At 39.1% G+C, this 17,032-nt stretch overlaps 1 protein-coding gene across 1 annotated transcript in view; it reads right to left on the reverse strand.

The window, feature by feature from the left end:
* LOC124161067 (division abnormally delayed protein) overlaps positions 1 to 17,032 on the reverse strand; it is a 1,055,554-nt gene that overhangs the window by 897,587 nt on the left and 140,935 nt on the right. The window lies entirely within an intron of this gene.

The following is a 17,032-nucleotide window of genomic DNA, read 5'->3' on the forward strand; positions in this document are numbered from 1 at the left end:
ATTCATCACGAATCTGGACGCCCTGCGCTGTACTCTATTCATTTCTGCCATCAGCCCAACTTCGCACATACGTTAGCAGCTTACCATATCCAAACGTTCATTTGAAGGAGAGGCCATAACATGAATGTTAATTGAATGATTTTTCCATGGTCCTTGATGGATTTTTCCAAAAATGATCAAGACACCTAATCTTCGTCAATTCCTTTCCCTGAGGGACCTTGAGTGTTTGGTATGTTTGGGGGGACGCATAAAATGCCCGTTCCGCTCTAAGAGGGAAGTCGGAAGGATGTCGAATAGAATTGAAGTGGAGGTTGTTCTCGGAGGTAGGGCAGAGCGAGTCGTACAAGCTACGACAACATCGGCGAGGCTGCGGCAAACAGACCGTATTGTGTTCACAGTCGGGGTTCAAGGGGGCGGGGGGAAGCGGTTCGTATTTAATCTATTGGCCTCCATACACAACTTCCCCGATCCACCGTTCCTCCCCCGCCAACCACACACACGACACCAACACAGGAGCAGGAAAAGGAGGAAGTAGTGAAGGACTGAAATCGTGATCGAGCTATCGGGCCTTCAACTTCCACCACGAAGAATCGATGCTTGATCCAACTGCAACTGCACTTTCGCGCAAACATTCCGTGCAAAGGTACCACTTGTTCAAATATAAAAGTATAAAAACCGTGTCTGAAGGAAGAATTTTCATTCACGAAAACAAGGGGGAGAAAATAAGAAAAAAATATTTTTTTAGATAGACTGATAGGGAGTATGACTCATTGTAAATTGAAAATGGAAGTGCATGAAGGAAGGGGAGGCTGCCAGGGGAATTCAGAAGACTGGAGGCGTTAGAGATGTGGGTGTAGAGACGAATGAGGAAGGTAAAGAGGACGAAGAGGAGGAAAAATGACGAAGTACGTGAGAGGGACATGGTGGTTGAGGAGAGGCATTTCCTACATGAGATACGAAGGAGACAGAAGGCATAGATGGAGGGAGTAGTTAGCGGGGAGGGAATGCTGAAACTGTATTAGAGGGTAGAATGCTAGGTAAAAGAGGCAGAGGAAGGAAGAGTATAGGATTTTTGTTAGATAGAATCAAAGGGAGTAGGCCTCATTGTGAACTGAAAATGGAATAACATGAAGGAAGGGGAGGCCTACTGAATGCTTCTTAAGTACTCTATGGAAACCTGCCTTAATCGGTAGAATACTTCACTCTTAGGAAAATCATTAAAAATGGCTAAAATACTGCAAGTAAGAAAGAGTTTCAGGAAGCCCACGAACCAATATTCTACTACTTTGCATCCATGCCACCTACCGCGGTGATTTTTCCTCATCAAGGATATTATCCTTAGTTTTTTATGGCACTAAATACTCGAAAGACACTAAGAAGGGAAACACTTGGTTGAATAAAAAAAAACGTTTATCATAAAAGATATTCTCATCCATTTTCGTCGCGAGTGATCGACAAGTTCATCTATAAATTAAAAACTCGGCGAGTTTATCTGATGCCTTTCAGAAATGATCATTGATACTTTCAAGCAATATTGACTCTTTCTACATCAGATAATATCAAAGATGTTTTTTGAAAAACGAAATGAGGGCATCAAAATTAGTGGGCAGTTATTGTAATGTGGTTGTGATTGGATAATCCTGTTTCATTCGACATGTGCTTTAACCCGAAAGTAGACAGGAGAACCGGTTTGGAAATGCATTCTGTCCCCTCCGACCATCTGTAAGTGTAAGAAAGGTCAGGATAAAAGGTCCAAACTATGCGTGGAGCAAGGGATCAAATAACCGTCATTGCATCTACCTATAAGACGATGTCATGGGAGCGGATATAGGACAGTAATCTTCTAGAGGGATGAAATGAAGTAGAAACGAACCTAAGTGACCACTTTTCCTAAATTTATTTGGCCCCTATTTTTTATATATTAGCAAAATTTTCCTAGATATGCATTGCGTAGATGAAATTCTATAAGGCATCGAAATATTCTATCGTTAATGAGGGAAAATCAATACGTACCAAAAACAATGAATAGCTTTTCAAAATAAACCAAAGTTTGAACCGAAATTAGAAAAATCGAACAAAATAATAATTTCCCCACGAAAAAGAAAACAATAAGAAGATTTTTCTTTCCCATGATGCATTATGGAAACAAAATATAGGTGAAATATCCATTTCTTTAACCAGAATACCTCTCACTTAGGTACTATATAGATACTGATGCTAAAATTTCCATCCCTAGGAAAGGAAATTCCAAGTTACATTTCCAAGCAGGAGGATAACATGAAATATAAATAGAATAAAACTTAAAAAAAGAATGCAATAGTATGAAATATTTCGAGAGAATAATAGAATTGATCTCGAGCATCGCAGTCAAAAAGTACGACCTGGGTGTCGTAATTAAGGTTCAGATTTTATTCAAACCCCAGATTGCAGTGAGGTATTGCCGATTTTCCTTATTCTTTCCATAAGCAGTCCAAAATATTAAATTTCATAAACTCGCCCGAATAACAACATTCAAAAGCAGATATTCATATTCCCTTGCGTAACATTAAAATTTCTCTCGGAATTTTAGAATTTTCCTAATGATTTTAGAACGTACATTCTGAGCGTTTTCCATCCGCGACAAAATCAACTCGAATATCCTTCGAAGAAAAATTTTTCAATCTCTTAACCGTTGGAATTAAAATTCCACTACCTCTACTGCAGCATTTCCATTAGCAAGAGGAAGAAAATTAGTTCTTCGCGCACTCTGCTCCCTTGATACCAGCGGGTAGTCACACCACCTCCAGCTCAATTACTAATTACTTTTCATACCCCAATTTATAAGAGCCGGCTCTCGTTCGCATAGCAATTTTCACGAGACTCAGTGACATCTGTTTGACGAATAAAGGTAAAGAGAAAATCGCCTCTTTCACGTAATTCGTCGCACTTGAATTTAATTCTACGGAGTATACTCCGATGAAAATGGTAAATGAGATTCGTTCGCTATGCAATGCGAATTGCATCTTTTTCCCCTCTCACATCTAAAAAAAAAAGAGAGTTTTGCTGTTTTTAACGAGATGACGAATCCAGGAACCATAACAGGATAAGAGGGTAAGTAAAAGTAGACGCAGTAGGTGCTAGGAAGTCTCACCAACTCCAGCTCCAAAGGTAGATGATATATATCCTCCAAGCAATGACAATTATTCGGAACTAAAGCTTAAAAAAGCGGTTTTATACCATCAATAAATATTTGTACCTTATGAGGGGTTGCTCAAAGATCTCAATCTAGATATTTTTTTTAATATTCGAGAAGTGAAAGTTAAAAAAATAATGAAACGATTTAAATCGACGGCAACCTCTGATTTTGTTTACATAACAATGGAGACAGCTAAATTAAAAAAAGAAGCTGTAATGCAAGTTACAATTAGTAATCCGTATAGACTAATAAAGCTTACTTCACCCCATACATTATATACATCCGAAAAATGAAATGTAATCAACAAACAATCAGTAAGAAAACTAATGTCAAAATTACAAAACCTCGAACAGTAAAAAAAAAATATTGCCAGGAAGGAATGAAAACCAGGCATTTGAATAATTCATCAAATAAAAAAACTATCGTAAATGTGTAGGTATCTATCTATTACATAACCTACAATTCTACTAAGCAGATTTAAAGACATACTCTGACATCGATACGAGTCTCATATAGGTGTACTTCTGAAAGCTTGCGCCAATGACCACTCCCATTCTAGGTTACTTTTTCAGGGACGAAAATTAAACTTTTAACAGATTTTTTTGCATTCAGCGCGGAAAAAGTTAATAGGACTTGAACCAAAAACTACAATCATCCAAACTAGATTTCATTCCGACTAAATAGTTAAATATCCGACTGGTCGACTGAGTTTTCGCCATTTAAGACGCAAGGATCTAAAAATGGCAAGTGAGACGGAGTCTAAGTATTCCAACAAAAGCAAGAAGTGGGAAGGATAAAAAAAGCGAACGGAAAAAAAGTAGAGAGAGAGAGAAAGAAGGGCCAGATGAGAAGAAAAAAGATCGAAAAGCGAAATCGAGAAATTAAATAAAACGAAAACAAACCACTGCACAGAGGGGGGAATGGAGTATTGGGAAGGGAGAGGAAAAAAAACACCATCACATGGAAGGCATTGGATCAAGAAAGAAAAAAATGAAGCGCGGAGAGCGCTTTAAGAGGGATTAGTCCCATTTAAAGAGAAAGGGTGGGGGAGAGGGGAGTTATAAGGACGGGGAAGCCAGAAGGAGAATGGGGAGGAGGAATCGCCATAACAAGGAGACAAAGCGAATCCGTAAGTGGAGGTGAAAGCGAAAACAAGCGAACGCCGCGGCAGCGAACGCATGGGAAAGAACTTGGGGGGTCGCGGGGGAAGGTAGAGGAAGGAATCGGGACGTCAACGCTATCTCTCGCGAAATATGTGAGGCGCATGATTTCTGGAAAGCAGAGGATTGAAGATTTCTCGGACTTCATACCGGGTAAGGGCCTCCATATCTCCTTCCGACGTTTCGATGTGCAATTCGTCCATCATCGGGGACGTAGCCAGGAATTTCGTTCAGGGGGGGGGTCCAAAACCAGGGGGGAATTTTTTGAAAAACTGGATACTAAGTAGAGGGTTTTAAACTAATTTTAACACAATTTTCATAATTTTCGTTTGATGAATAAATATTTTGTAAATTCATGATTTTTCAATGTTTTGTTTTCTTTTATAAGGGAAAAAGTTTTTATATTCGGGGGGACCTTCCCCCCCCCCCCTTGGCCACTGTCCATCGTCCTCAGGGATTCAGGAATTTAATCGAATGGATCCTGCGATTCATAACCGATAGTTGATATTGTTACAAAATCAATTAACTGTGTACCTGTATTTCAAGAAAACCTCAGAAAATTCAGGAAAATAAAAATGTTGAGCTTTTTAGCATGAAAAGGAAAGAGCATAATTTAAAGAGGAAAACGTGATGCAGGCTTAACTATGGTAATCGGAACATAACAACAAAAGCAACACTTGTCCTCCATTTATTGAGCCAGCAAGAATCCGGCAAAACACCAACGGATTAAGCTGACTGAAGTCCGTTTCAACAGAAGTTGAAAAATAATTGCAGAGAAAAAGTCAACCGCTGGCGAAAGTAATGAGTAATAAATACGTTACCAAGTTAACTATGGAGCTAGAAATGAATACTAATTTACACATACAATAAAATGAAAGTGAAGTACGCCGACGCGACAATATCCCATTACAAGGGGGCTAGTAAATTTTTATACAAATATAGACTTAAATCAATTCACTAAGCGTCAATTTTAAGTTCTTGGATATAAAAAAATGGCGAAACAAAGTAAAATAAATATATTTCCAACGTATTGTGGGAAGAGATGGGTTAAAAAGTGGGGAAATAAGGAATGAGTACAGTAAGTTAATGCAATGCAAACATCTGAGCTTCCTTGCATACAAGGGCTCAAACATACGGCCGCTCCTCGGGTTGCGTGGGAAAATAAGTGGGATAGGAAATGTCACTGGAAATGACTAATACGAGCGATGAGTAGGCGGGGAAAGTTCTAAACACCCTGACTTGAGACAGATACGAATCCAGAAGTGAAAATGCTACCGGAAAACATTGATTTATTCCCAGTACGGAATGGAATAAAGAAATATTTAACTACGCTCTAATGCGAGACTACAGACACATTGCGTGTGCATATGGTCTGAATAGACAATTACTAGACACTGAAGTTAATGTCAGAGTACTCTATAACTGTACTCATAATAATAATTCTAGAAAAAACATAGCCATTGTTTGGCAACATATGGAATCTACGCACAACAAAGAAGCCAACATGTGAAGACTCAACTTATGGAGAAGATGAGACAGAAAGAGAGGAAAAGAACCGAGGAAAAGTCAAACAGTGTCGGGGAGGAGAGAAAACTTCTAGGGTAGGGCAGGGTATAAGGATAAGGCACAGAGTTTGGATGGAATGGGTATCAAGCGAAAAAGGAGTTCTGTAAACCTTGCTAAGGAAAGGACCTAAGGTAACAGGGGGAGAAAAAGAAGCGAGTTTATAGGAGGAGCGCAAGGGAATAGCCTATTAACGAGGAAAGTTAAATGTGGGGTTGGGGCTGTATCGAGTAATTCACAAAACCCTTCATTCAAATTTACTTTAACATGAAGAGTACTAAAGGGTCTAGCAGGTTAAGATTGTGAAAAGTGTCCCCAGATATTATGGAAAATAAAAAATACACACTAAAAGGGTATCAAAATTGTGTGTTTCCCCAAACAGAATTTCGTCACGTCAGCCAAAACCCAGGTGAAACACAGTGCGTATCCTGAATAGTTACAGCAATACTAATCAGGAGTAATTAAATTATCCGTAGATTCAAATAAATGACATATAACGATAGAATGTACCGTTCCACCACCAAAGATCGATCCATCGTAGAAAATAAGCTTCAAAAACTAATTAACTATACGCGTTTGTTCATTTCGCATGAATCATATATCCGAAGTCGACCACTTCTCCCAAGCGTTCCTCTCGAATTGAGCCATCTTATTTTCAAGGGTTCAAGGGCATTTTTCTTACTTTCATCTCGAGTCTTACATCAGGCGCCCTATCATTTAAGAAAATCCTGACGTCTCCCGTGAAATGGTACGTCGCGTCGGAACGACATGTAAGGAGAACTTCCGAAGATGAATCCATCTCGAGTCCTACATCAGGCGCCCTGACAAAAAAATTTCTCAAGGTAGTTTTAATAAGTATTAGGTACCTACTGCTTCCGGTGAAACTTTGGAGAGGACAACAAAGAAATTACTATTTTTTACTATTCGGAGGATGTCCAGCTCAGAAAAACTGACGTTAAAATCGACTTGAAAATAAATTAAAAAAGGACATTAAAAAAGTTTAGAAGTTTTATTCGAGAATTTCAGCCCAGAATTAAAAAAAAAAAGAACTGAACGCGGAGAAAACAAAAATGCTTCCAATCTTGTTAAACACAAATGTGAACACGTTTGACATAAAAATTACTCTCATTTCAATCTTGAATTGGAAAACCGGTACACAAATTTACTAAAGAAAATACCACGATACGAGGACAGCTGGCAAAACGCAGTTGGCAAAGCCAGGATTTCGAAAGTTCTTCTTTTCCTACCCTGACGATATAACCATATTGGTAAAATTAGACATTGCAATTTTTCCACTGAGTTTTATTACAACACAACGCGTTTCGTCGTTATAAACAGCATTAATAAAACTCAGGGGAAATATTACAATGTCGAATTTTACCAATATTACGAACTTCCACCATATCGTGCCCAACATCATACGAGATATAGATATAACCATAATTTTAACTAACAATTGCAAAAAAGGCCTTCAAATCCCATACAGCAAGAACTTGGAACTTTAATTTAGGATGAAATTAAGTAGCCGAGTTATCGAACGGAAAAGCTTATATACGAAGCTTTAGTAGAGCGGACTTCATTGTAATCGGTTTAGACATTCAGAGTTTTAGGCCAGTCTTTCGCAGAGACGAGGCAGCATGAAGATCCATCACAGCGGATTTTAGTGGATCGACAACGGCTTTCTCTTTTTCTTACACAGCTGCCAGGAGAACAAAGGTTAGTTACTCGAATAAATGCAAATTTAGGCATGCCTTCAAATTATTCAACGTCACACTACCCCAATGTGCTGCCAACACAATGCAAGCAGAATTGCTTACAATAAGAAATATTTTGTACTAGCACGTATGATAAATGAAAGAGATAATCCTGATTAAAAATCAAAATTCTGGCGTTTACACAGAAGTGAAAAGACGAAAAGTATTCCTTGCAAAATAACTCGGTAAAACACTTGGTTCATCAAAAATACAAACTATAAATAGTTTAAGCTACAAAACTCCCCCAATTTTGCGAAAAAGCGTAACGAGACAGAGCAATGGCTTAATAACTGATAAATACATTAACTTTGCGCCCAATATTTGGATTCCATTCGCTAGAGGGAGTTACTATCGTCTGCTTCACACCAAACACATGATAAAAATAAATAGTAAAAAAATAAAATACCTTAGGTTCTTATCGTAAGTTTGTCGACTCGAAGAAAAGTTTGATCGCGCATCCAGCATTATCTAATGTTGTGGAAGACAATCTCTTTCGCAATTCTTATCAATTCCAGTGCGTCGGAGGCCCACAGTCTTTAGATAAACGTAAAACCCCGATAAGTAAGGTACGGGAATTGACTCAGTTGAGAACGTAAACAATCAGACAAGGCCATGAAATCATGTTTATTTTTTATGCGAAGCTGTTTTACGGGAGCCTTCCATGGCTGAGTGGCACAAAAGCAAAAAAATTGGTGAAATCTGTGAGTCACGTGATTTAATTCTCTACTTGTGTATAAAATTGGCGGAGACAGAGCATTTATGCAGTAAAGAGAGAAGTTTGTATCCTAAGGAGCCGAATATGACTTAGAAGAAGCGGCTATCAATGTCTCAATGATATAACTTTTTAAAAATTCTTGACGATTATAATTACATTCTGGCATGTAATAATTAATAGTTCCATTTTTTAGCTTTGATTTCAGCGTTGCTTCATCAAATTTGGACTCAAAAAAATAACAAGGGAATAATAAATAGTAAAAGCTACCTAAAGAAACGAGATAGCTCACTGCATTCTCAATAAGAGCGAACCCAGCAGTGCTTAGTCAGCCGAGAGTTTATTTGTTCCGTATTTCGTGCTTTGACAGATCTCAGCTAATAGCCTTGGCAGGAATGAAATTTTAAGAAAAAGAATGGATGGATATTTGGAAAAAAAAATCCAGAATTTTTTGTCAACTTCATTGAGTTTCAACTTGAAATTGGAATTGATAAAAGGTAAATAATTAAATATTAAATCGGTAAAACCCGAACCAGAGATTGACGATTACTGATGTTGAAAAGCTTAAAAATAGGACTTATATTACCTATGCGGCTACCATAAATTGAAAGTGAACGAATGGTAAAAAAAACATGGATCCAAAAAGAACTAGACTTGGTAGTCAAGGCGAGGAAACTCTCAGATGAGATCCAGAGGAGACAGAAGGTATGGAAAGTGTGAGTACTGAGGAGTGAGAGAATGCTCATAGGTGTGTTAGTAGGAAGAACGTTAGGTAAGCAGGGGAGGAAGAGAATAGAAAACGTATGTAGAATGAAAAGGAAGTTGATCTTACGGTGAATTGAAGAGGGAAGTCCAGTTTCGGAAAGAAGGTAGGATAGGGTGAAAGGCAAAATGATTCAAGACAAGAGAGAGTTGAGAAATGAATGAAGGGGCCGGGGGAGCAATGGCTCGGGCGTGAAAGAACACATTTCCAGGAAATGCACGAGGAATTATTTGTGTTTTTCCGAGGATTAGGAGTATGTTTTACTTTTTAAAATGCAAGGTATTGAAAATGGCCAAGAGTTTATTGAGAGTATCTATCTTCTAGAAGGTGCAAATCTGTCGTGGCCTTAAAGAAACGTCATTAATGGAGGAATATTCTATGCCTCATACATTTAACCAACAAATGTAATAAAAAGTACAAAACTGCATTATTAATGAAAATATATACATATTCCTTCAGTTATAAGAAAACATCAGATGTATTATAAATAGCGTCATCAATTCACGATGTACTTTTGTGAAGGAATCCATCGCATTCCCTTCGCTGCCAAAAGATATGTTGCTACTTCTCAGAAAACATACTACTGCAAGTATTCCTCACATAACTTCGCCAACGGTCGCTTTTTTATTTTCTACCGATATTGTGCTCACCGATTTAACGATTTTTTAAATGAATACCTTGAACTGTTTTCTAAAGAAATTTTTATTAACGTCATCATCTGGTCACTCGAGTCAAGTTTGAGTTATTCATGTTATAAATGTACAACAAATTACAGAAAGTATCGCCTGAAACCACCATTTCATTGAAAGAAAATTGAAGTGACAAAAGTCTAGGGCGGTCCCAAAGAAATCAGTACATCATTAGGCAAGTCAGACAGAATATGAGGAATGAAAAAGTGGATAAAAGTAAACATCTAGGAGGATAAAGGGATTGGTGAAAGGGGGCGAAAGCTACGAGGAAGGAACTTGCAATAAGAAGAGCAGAAAATGGAAACCTGAAGAAGGGTTACTTTTGAAAGGATGAGGCGGCTCTCGACACTCCCTCGGAGAGCGTCAATTAATATAAAATGAGACGAGAAGTAAAAATTCTGTGGAGGAGAAGAGAAAGTGCGCACCCTCGCGTCCGCAGCGGAGAGGTTAGCGGAGAAGGGTACGTTTGTTTTGGGCGAAAACAAAGAGGAGGCAGAGAGGAGATTCCACATACGTTATTCGTACAGGAGTTGGCCAAACCTCTTTCCCCTCCGAGCGAGTAGGGGGAGGTAAGGTAGAGGTCGCACAGGACGACGCAGTGAAAGTGAAAGGAATTTTGCGGACAACGAATGGATATGGGTGCGCCCCATGGCGTCCCGTGGATTGAGCTTTATCTCTCACCCGGGCGGGTGAGATGGTCCCTAACCCATGGGGAGAGTCCCATCAAGGAGGAAATACACCCCGTCCGAAAGAGTCGAAAAAGCTTAAGAGACCACGAGAAGAGAGGGAAAGAATTGTTACCCTGGCTCAAGGCTTGGTAGAGGAACCAGGTTACCGGGTGGGGAAACTATATTGTCCCTATTTTACTAAATAACGATTTTACATACGACACCAAACGAGAATGGCGAAATTTCATAAACATTGACGAATGACAATGAAAACTTGCAATAAATTGAAGGATTACGAATTACGATTGCTAATGAAAGAGGGACACAAGCACAGAAAGGTTTATAAGGTGTGCGTGTAAGATGATGATACATATTAGTAAATTGCTAGCCTCGGTGGCGGTAAGGCTAAGTTCACGCCTACCAATATTTGTGTAGTGATTTTTTAATATTGGAACTCCCGCTGTAAAGGCGATGTATGCTGCTTACGGGTTCGTGGGAAATAAATAAAATGAAATAACTATTATGGCTGATAAATTTGTGATTTACAGCAGAAAAGTGAGTATTTGAATATTAATTTTGAGAACTCATAACCAGGCACAATTACGGCCAGGCTCAAGAAGGCATATCCATTGGCAGAAACAATAATTAAAAATATTATATTTTTGGGCCAATAAGTAGTGAGCAGTTTAAAGTTACATTATTTAGTAGTTGCCAGATGTATACTTATAAAGTTGAATCAGGACAAAAGTTCAGGTGATGAGGAAAAACGAAGATTTCCCTATATATTGTTCATTGTTTACCAATTCCAACAAATTTCACCCGAAAAATATCAATCTGTTTCCAATCCTCAATGACGATTAAATAATACAAAACCCGGCATTCTATACATCATTCAAGAAAGAATTTTCTTTACACCGGCGATTATGGTTTCGGCATCGACACTTGAGACTGATATAAAAGAGTGGAAAGTTACGGAATGCTCATGCTTAAGCATCTTTCATTCTAAGAGAGATCATATTCTTTGCATAAAAATGCTCAATTGTATGGTGTAAAATATATTTACGACAGTAAATCATTATTATTTTTATGGCGAGCTATCACAAGTAATGGAAGGAACAGGCCGGAGAGATTGAGTTTAGAGGAGGAAAGTGCAGTGGAGGAAGGTAATCTTGGGCCGGGGACACAAGATTCGGAAATAGAGAGAGCACTTCGTGATATGAAGGCTAGGAATGCAGTAGGATTGGACAATATCCCGTGTGAGCCTCTGAAGAATCTAGGGAAGGATAGTAAGATAAGGTTTTTCGAACTAGTGCGCAGGATCTATGAGGAGGGATTTTGGCCGGAAGATTTCGTGAAGACGGTTTTAATTCCGCTTCCGAAAAAGAAGAAAGCTGTGTAATGCGGAAATCATAGAACTATCAGCCTAAAATCGCACGCGGCGAAAGTGGTACTGAGGATATTGAACAGACGAATGGAGGCGAGGGCAAACGAATATTTGGGCGATGATCAGTTTGGTTCTAGAAAAGGGAAGTCAACTCGTGGTGCAATAGCAATAATGAGGTCCCTGGTGGAGAGGAACCTAGAATATGACCAGGACGTATATGCCTGTTTGTGAATATTGAGAAAGCGTTTGATAGGGTGAAATGGGTTAAGTTAATGGATATTCTCAAGAGAATAGGTGTAGATTGGAGGGATAGACGACTGATTCGTAATTTTTATATGGCCCAGACAGCGCAAGTGAGGGTAGCGGATGGAGAATCTGGGTGGGAAAGCATTGGCCGAGGTGTGAGGCAAGGCTGTCCTCTATCGCCGCTGCTTTTTAACGTATAGGCTGAGGAGATGGTAAGAGAAGCGTGGGACGAGTTGGAAGCTGGAGTGAAAGTGGGAGGAATGATGTTGAAATCGGTAAGGATCGCGGATGATTAGGCGCTGATTAGCCAGTCAGCGAGGGGACTACAGGCTCTAGTGGATGCGTTAGACGAGAGGTGCGAGGAGTATGGGATGAGGATTAATCACAATAAGACGAAGGTAATGCGGTTTTGTAAAGTATCGCGAGCGAGGAATGTGAGACTCAAGATAAAAGTAGGTGGGGAAAAACTTGAACAGGAAGAGCAGTTTAACTATTTGGGCAGCACATTAGAGGAAAACGGACTCAGTAGTCAGGACATCAGGAAGCAAATTGCACTAGCAAAGGAGGCGTTCATGAACAGGAAGGAGCTTCTGAGAGGATCGTTATATAAGTTTAAAGAAAAGGTTAGTGAAGAGTTTGATCTGGAGTGTAGCGCTCTACGGTGCGGAAACGTGGACATTGAGGAAAGACGACGTGAGAATATTGGAGGCATTCGAGATGTGGGTGTCGAGAAGAATGGTGAAGGTGAAATGGACGGAGAGGAAAAGGAACGACGAAATGCTGGCTACGGTTGTGGAGGAGAGGCAGCTTTTAGATGAGGTACGGAGGAGACAGAATGTATGGATGGAGCGAATACTTAGCGGGGAGGGGATGTTGAAAACGGTGTTAGATGGTTTAATGTTAGGGAAACGAGGGAGGGGAAGGAAAAGAATAGGATTTTTAGATAGATTGAAAGGGATAAGGCCTTACAGTGAATTAAAGAAGGCAGTGCTGGAAGCAAAGGGAGGCTTCCAGATCACTTCTTGAACACTCCATGGAAACCTACCTTAATCGGTAGAATACTATGATAAATAATAAAAATCACAAGTAATCTGATGTTTTTTTCTGATTTTTCTCTTTCTTTTGTTCGGTTCCGTTTATTATCACCGCACACCTGATGTTTTTTTTCGAAGTATGTTTTTTCCTTTTGTTTCAAATAGATATGTGCTGGGTGTATTTTTATTCTTGTTTTTTGAGCAGAAACTTCTGTATTTTTGCATTTGTTCTTACGAGGAAACCAAGAGCATTAATAAACATCCATTTATTCAATAATCGAAAACATTTAAGGCAGATTTTACATTTCCAAATTAATTCAAAAGTAGCATCCACAACGCGGAGCCAATTGCTGGGATAAGTTTCATACAATACGCTGAATCATCGAAAATTTTCCTATCTCCTTTCAATGGAAAAACGAGTGTTTTCTTTCGGCTTTTTGAAATCTTCTCTCGTAAACATCTCCCCTTCCGCCCAAGATCTCACACAAGCCACCCGCGGAACAAGTCAAAGAGAGAGACTTACTAACAAACTTTGGAGCCTTATCTAACCCCGCGGGCACGACAGAGCGAATCGTGAGATAAAAGATAGCGTCTGAGCAAAGGTAAACGGGAGCCTTGGTGTGCTCGAAGGAAGATGGCATGAGAACGGTAGAGGGTATGAGCACTTGAGCACGTCAGACAGGACGCCAAGAGACCCAACGCAGTGTGAGGAGATGAAGAACATCAGCATTCCAATCTCTTGATATTAAACACTGGAATAAATCTGCATATATTTCAACACTAAGCAAGCTCAGGCACCATCATCAGTATGAGATTACGTAGATACGACTATACTACGAACAGGTTTACCACGTCTTCCTTTCCAGAAACGATAAGCAATCAGATTGCCTGTCGGTGAAGGCCCTCAAGCGGGCTTATCAAGACGGTCAAAGCTATTCGATAGCGTCATTTACCTATTACATAAAAATGGACAGGACGATCTAGCACAGAATAACATTTGAAGCTGAATACAACCCATATGCAACAGCAAAAATGCTTCCACCGATTCAGGAAGCGCTGCACAACTGATAACTATGCCACTGTAAAACTACAATCGACGATGAAAATCTTAAAAAGAATTTATACATATATTTGAGATAGTTAAAATTTTAAGAAGTTGCTACGAGAAAATGATCATAGCGGAAAAAAAACAATGAAACTAGCGTTTTCTACACACTTTGTCGTGCGATGCAAAGCCGAGCACTTTTAGTAAAAGCGAAATGAATAACAGCCGTGCATTTTTATGGCATCAAGACCATTAAAAAAAATGTGCGATTTTTTATCTTAAAAATATTACATGAAAAATCTTATTTTTAATGAAATCCTAATGATTGAAATGAAAACAAAAAATTTCGAAATGTCTTCGCTGGTTGCACTAAACATGCTTCCGGTCACACTCCTTCAACTAATTGTAATAAATATTAATACGGGAGGAAAAGCCCTCTTACAGGCGAATCAACGATGGGGCGAGGGAAAAAATACGGGTGAATAAGACACCCTCGTGCACGAAGACTAGCAAACCCCCATCTATCACATTACCCACACAATGCAAGAGAGCTTGTAAAACCTGACGTCAGACAATCGTCACGTTTCACAGACGACGTGTGCTTACCTTGGAGGAGAGGTAAATTACGCCGCCAGCGTTAAGAGTAGAGCTGACATGTGCAACATCTAAGCGCAGAATATCAAGCGTTCCATAGACTGAAGCTACGTTCGCGTAACTACGCTCGAAAAGCAGTAAAGACAATAGAAATTAAAACTTTGAGTGGATACATTACATTTTGCTGTGGATCCATATGGAGCAAAGAATATTTTTTAAACCTATCAAAATAGGCACCTTCGATAGAGAGAAATAGACGACTGGGTTATAAAGTATAAGGCATGAAAGGTTATAAAGTATAAGATAAGTATAAACCAGGTAAACTAAGAATGGGAGACGCCCATTACCACACGCCGACTACGTATGCGGTGAATTGGCCATACCGTCGAACTCAGCAATCAAATTGGAGGCTTGATAGGAAAATAAATAAGGAAATTTTTCTGAAAAGGACAAAAAGACGAGAAGTTGAAATATCAAAGAGAAAACGAGCATAGGTCAAATGTGCATTAATGTGCATTTGACCTATACTCCAAGAATTATTTTATCATTAATTAAATGAGGTCAAGACAAGAGGAAGGAAAAAAAAGAAAACGAGAAGGAAATCCACACGGCTGCAGAAACTATCATGAAACGGATAAAATGAGGTCCCCATTACATGACATATTTTAATCAATATTATAACATTTATGCTGAACACAGTAACACAGCAATCAACTAGCAGTACCACGTTGCTATCTCCATACTCTGGGCATCAAGATGATTCGTGCAGCACACCCCACTCTAGACACGCCGACCTCAAACTTAGTAAGGAGCTATTCCAAAGTAAAACTTAGACTCTTGACTGCTAAGAATTCCGATGTCGCCAAAGTCTCTCGCCCACTTGCCTTTGCCAAATTAATCCCTCTTCCTCGATGGTGGGAAATTTCGGAGAGGTTAACAATAAAACAGTAAGTGGAGAGGTGATAACTAAATTAGATAGCAAACTTTTCTGGAGGAGTGTTTTAATGTTAACAGCACAAGATAAAAAACGGTGGTTTTCTCTCGCATGACAAAAGCCTGAGATCCAAAGACATTGGAATCGACTAAATAAAATTTTAAGCATTTCAGGGGCGCTTTCACAAGGAGGAACGATTTCCAACGTCGAGACCTAAATAACGATGAATCGCGATTTACGTATATTTTACGCTCAGGAGAATTAGCTGTGCATCTATTGATCGAGTGGAAAATAAGTAGAATAGGCCACCGAAAACCAATACCACAATGTATTTCCCTTGAAGAAAACACAATGCTAGGCATTTCCAGGAACAAACACATTATCGTAAAATTTTGACGCGAAGAAAAACAACGAATTTAAAAATATAGATCCAAATTTTTAGAAACGGCTACTTGAAAAACCAAATAATTTCATTTTTCATGTTTAAAAAGAGAAATACTTAACTTTAGCCCGAAAAATTCGAACCATAAACAATTTTCTTCGTTCACTCCAAACAACTACTAATTATAAAAAGTAAAGCTACAGCAATATCCCAATTATTTTGCGACCGAAAAAATACTTTTCCAAAGGTAAAAAAATAGCATCAAGCAGCCAGCCCAACTATCTCACTAATAACACAAGCATTTCAAATACCCTAAGAAGAAGCCTATCAAATGCAAAGCCTCAGGTCAAGAGAAAAATTCCCGAAAACCTTCCCTATCTTAGTCGGCGTCGACACAAGCATCATGGGCAAACATCGAATAACCGATTCCAGAGGAAAACGTAGAGGAAGAAGACCCAAACAATGGGTATAATTTCCACACGTGTAATCATGCACAACCTCTTTTATATCACCATTTTTCTATTCGAGAACGCAAGAATTTCCACACTAAGCCCGCGCTGTTTATCAAAAATTATATTAAGAAACTTGCTATCGCGAAGTCACGCGGCAATGTTCAAATGACGACCACGCCGTAATTCTAGCAAATTTGGTTTGCTTACACTAAAGGGTAGCATTCTTTTTCTTGGAGTTATCTTCCAGCAATAAACAGATGACAAAATAGCGACCGTCTCCGAGGCGAGAACAAAGAAAACGGTAAAAATGTAACAATCAGCGAGCTTGTGATGAAAAAAAGTCAAGCTATCGACCACAGCGACGTAGACGTTCTGAGAATGAGCAATCGGTAAAATTCTCTCCGCACCTGCGTAGTCCGAAGAATACATATTTATATTTAAATGTCTTAAATAGAACTTAAAGTATCATAAATATTA

The sequence above is a fragment of the Ischnura elegans genome, chromosome 6 (assembly GCF_921293095.1).
Source record: "Ischnura elegans chromosome 6, ioIscEleg1.1, whole genome shotgun sequence".
NCBI lineage: Eukaryota > Metazoa > Arthropoda > Insecta > Odonata > Coenagrionidae > Ischnura > Ischnura elegans.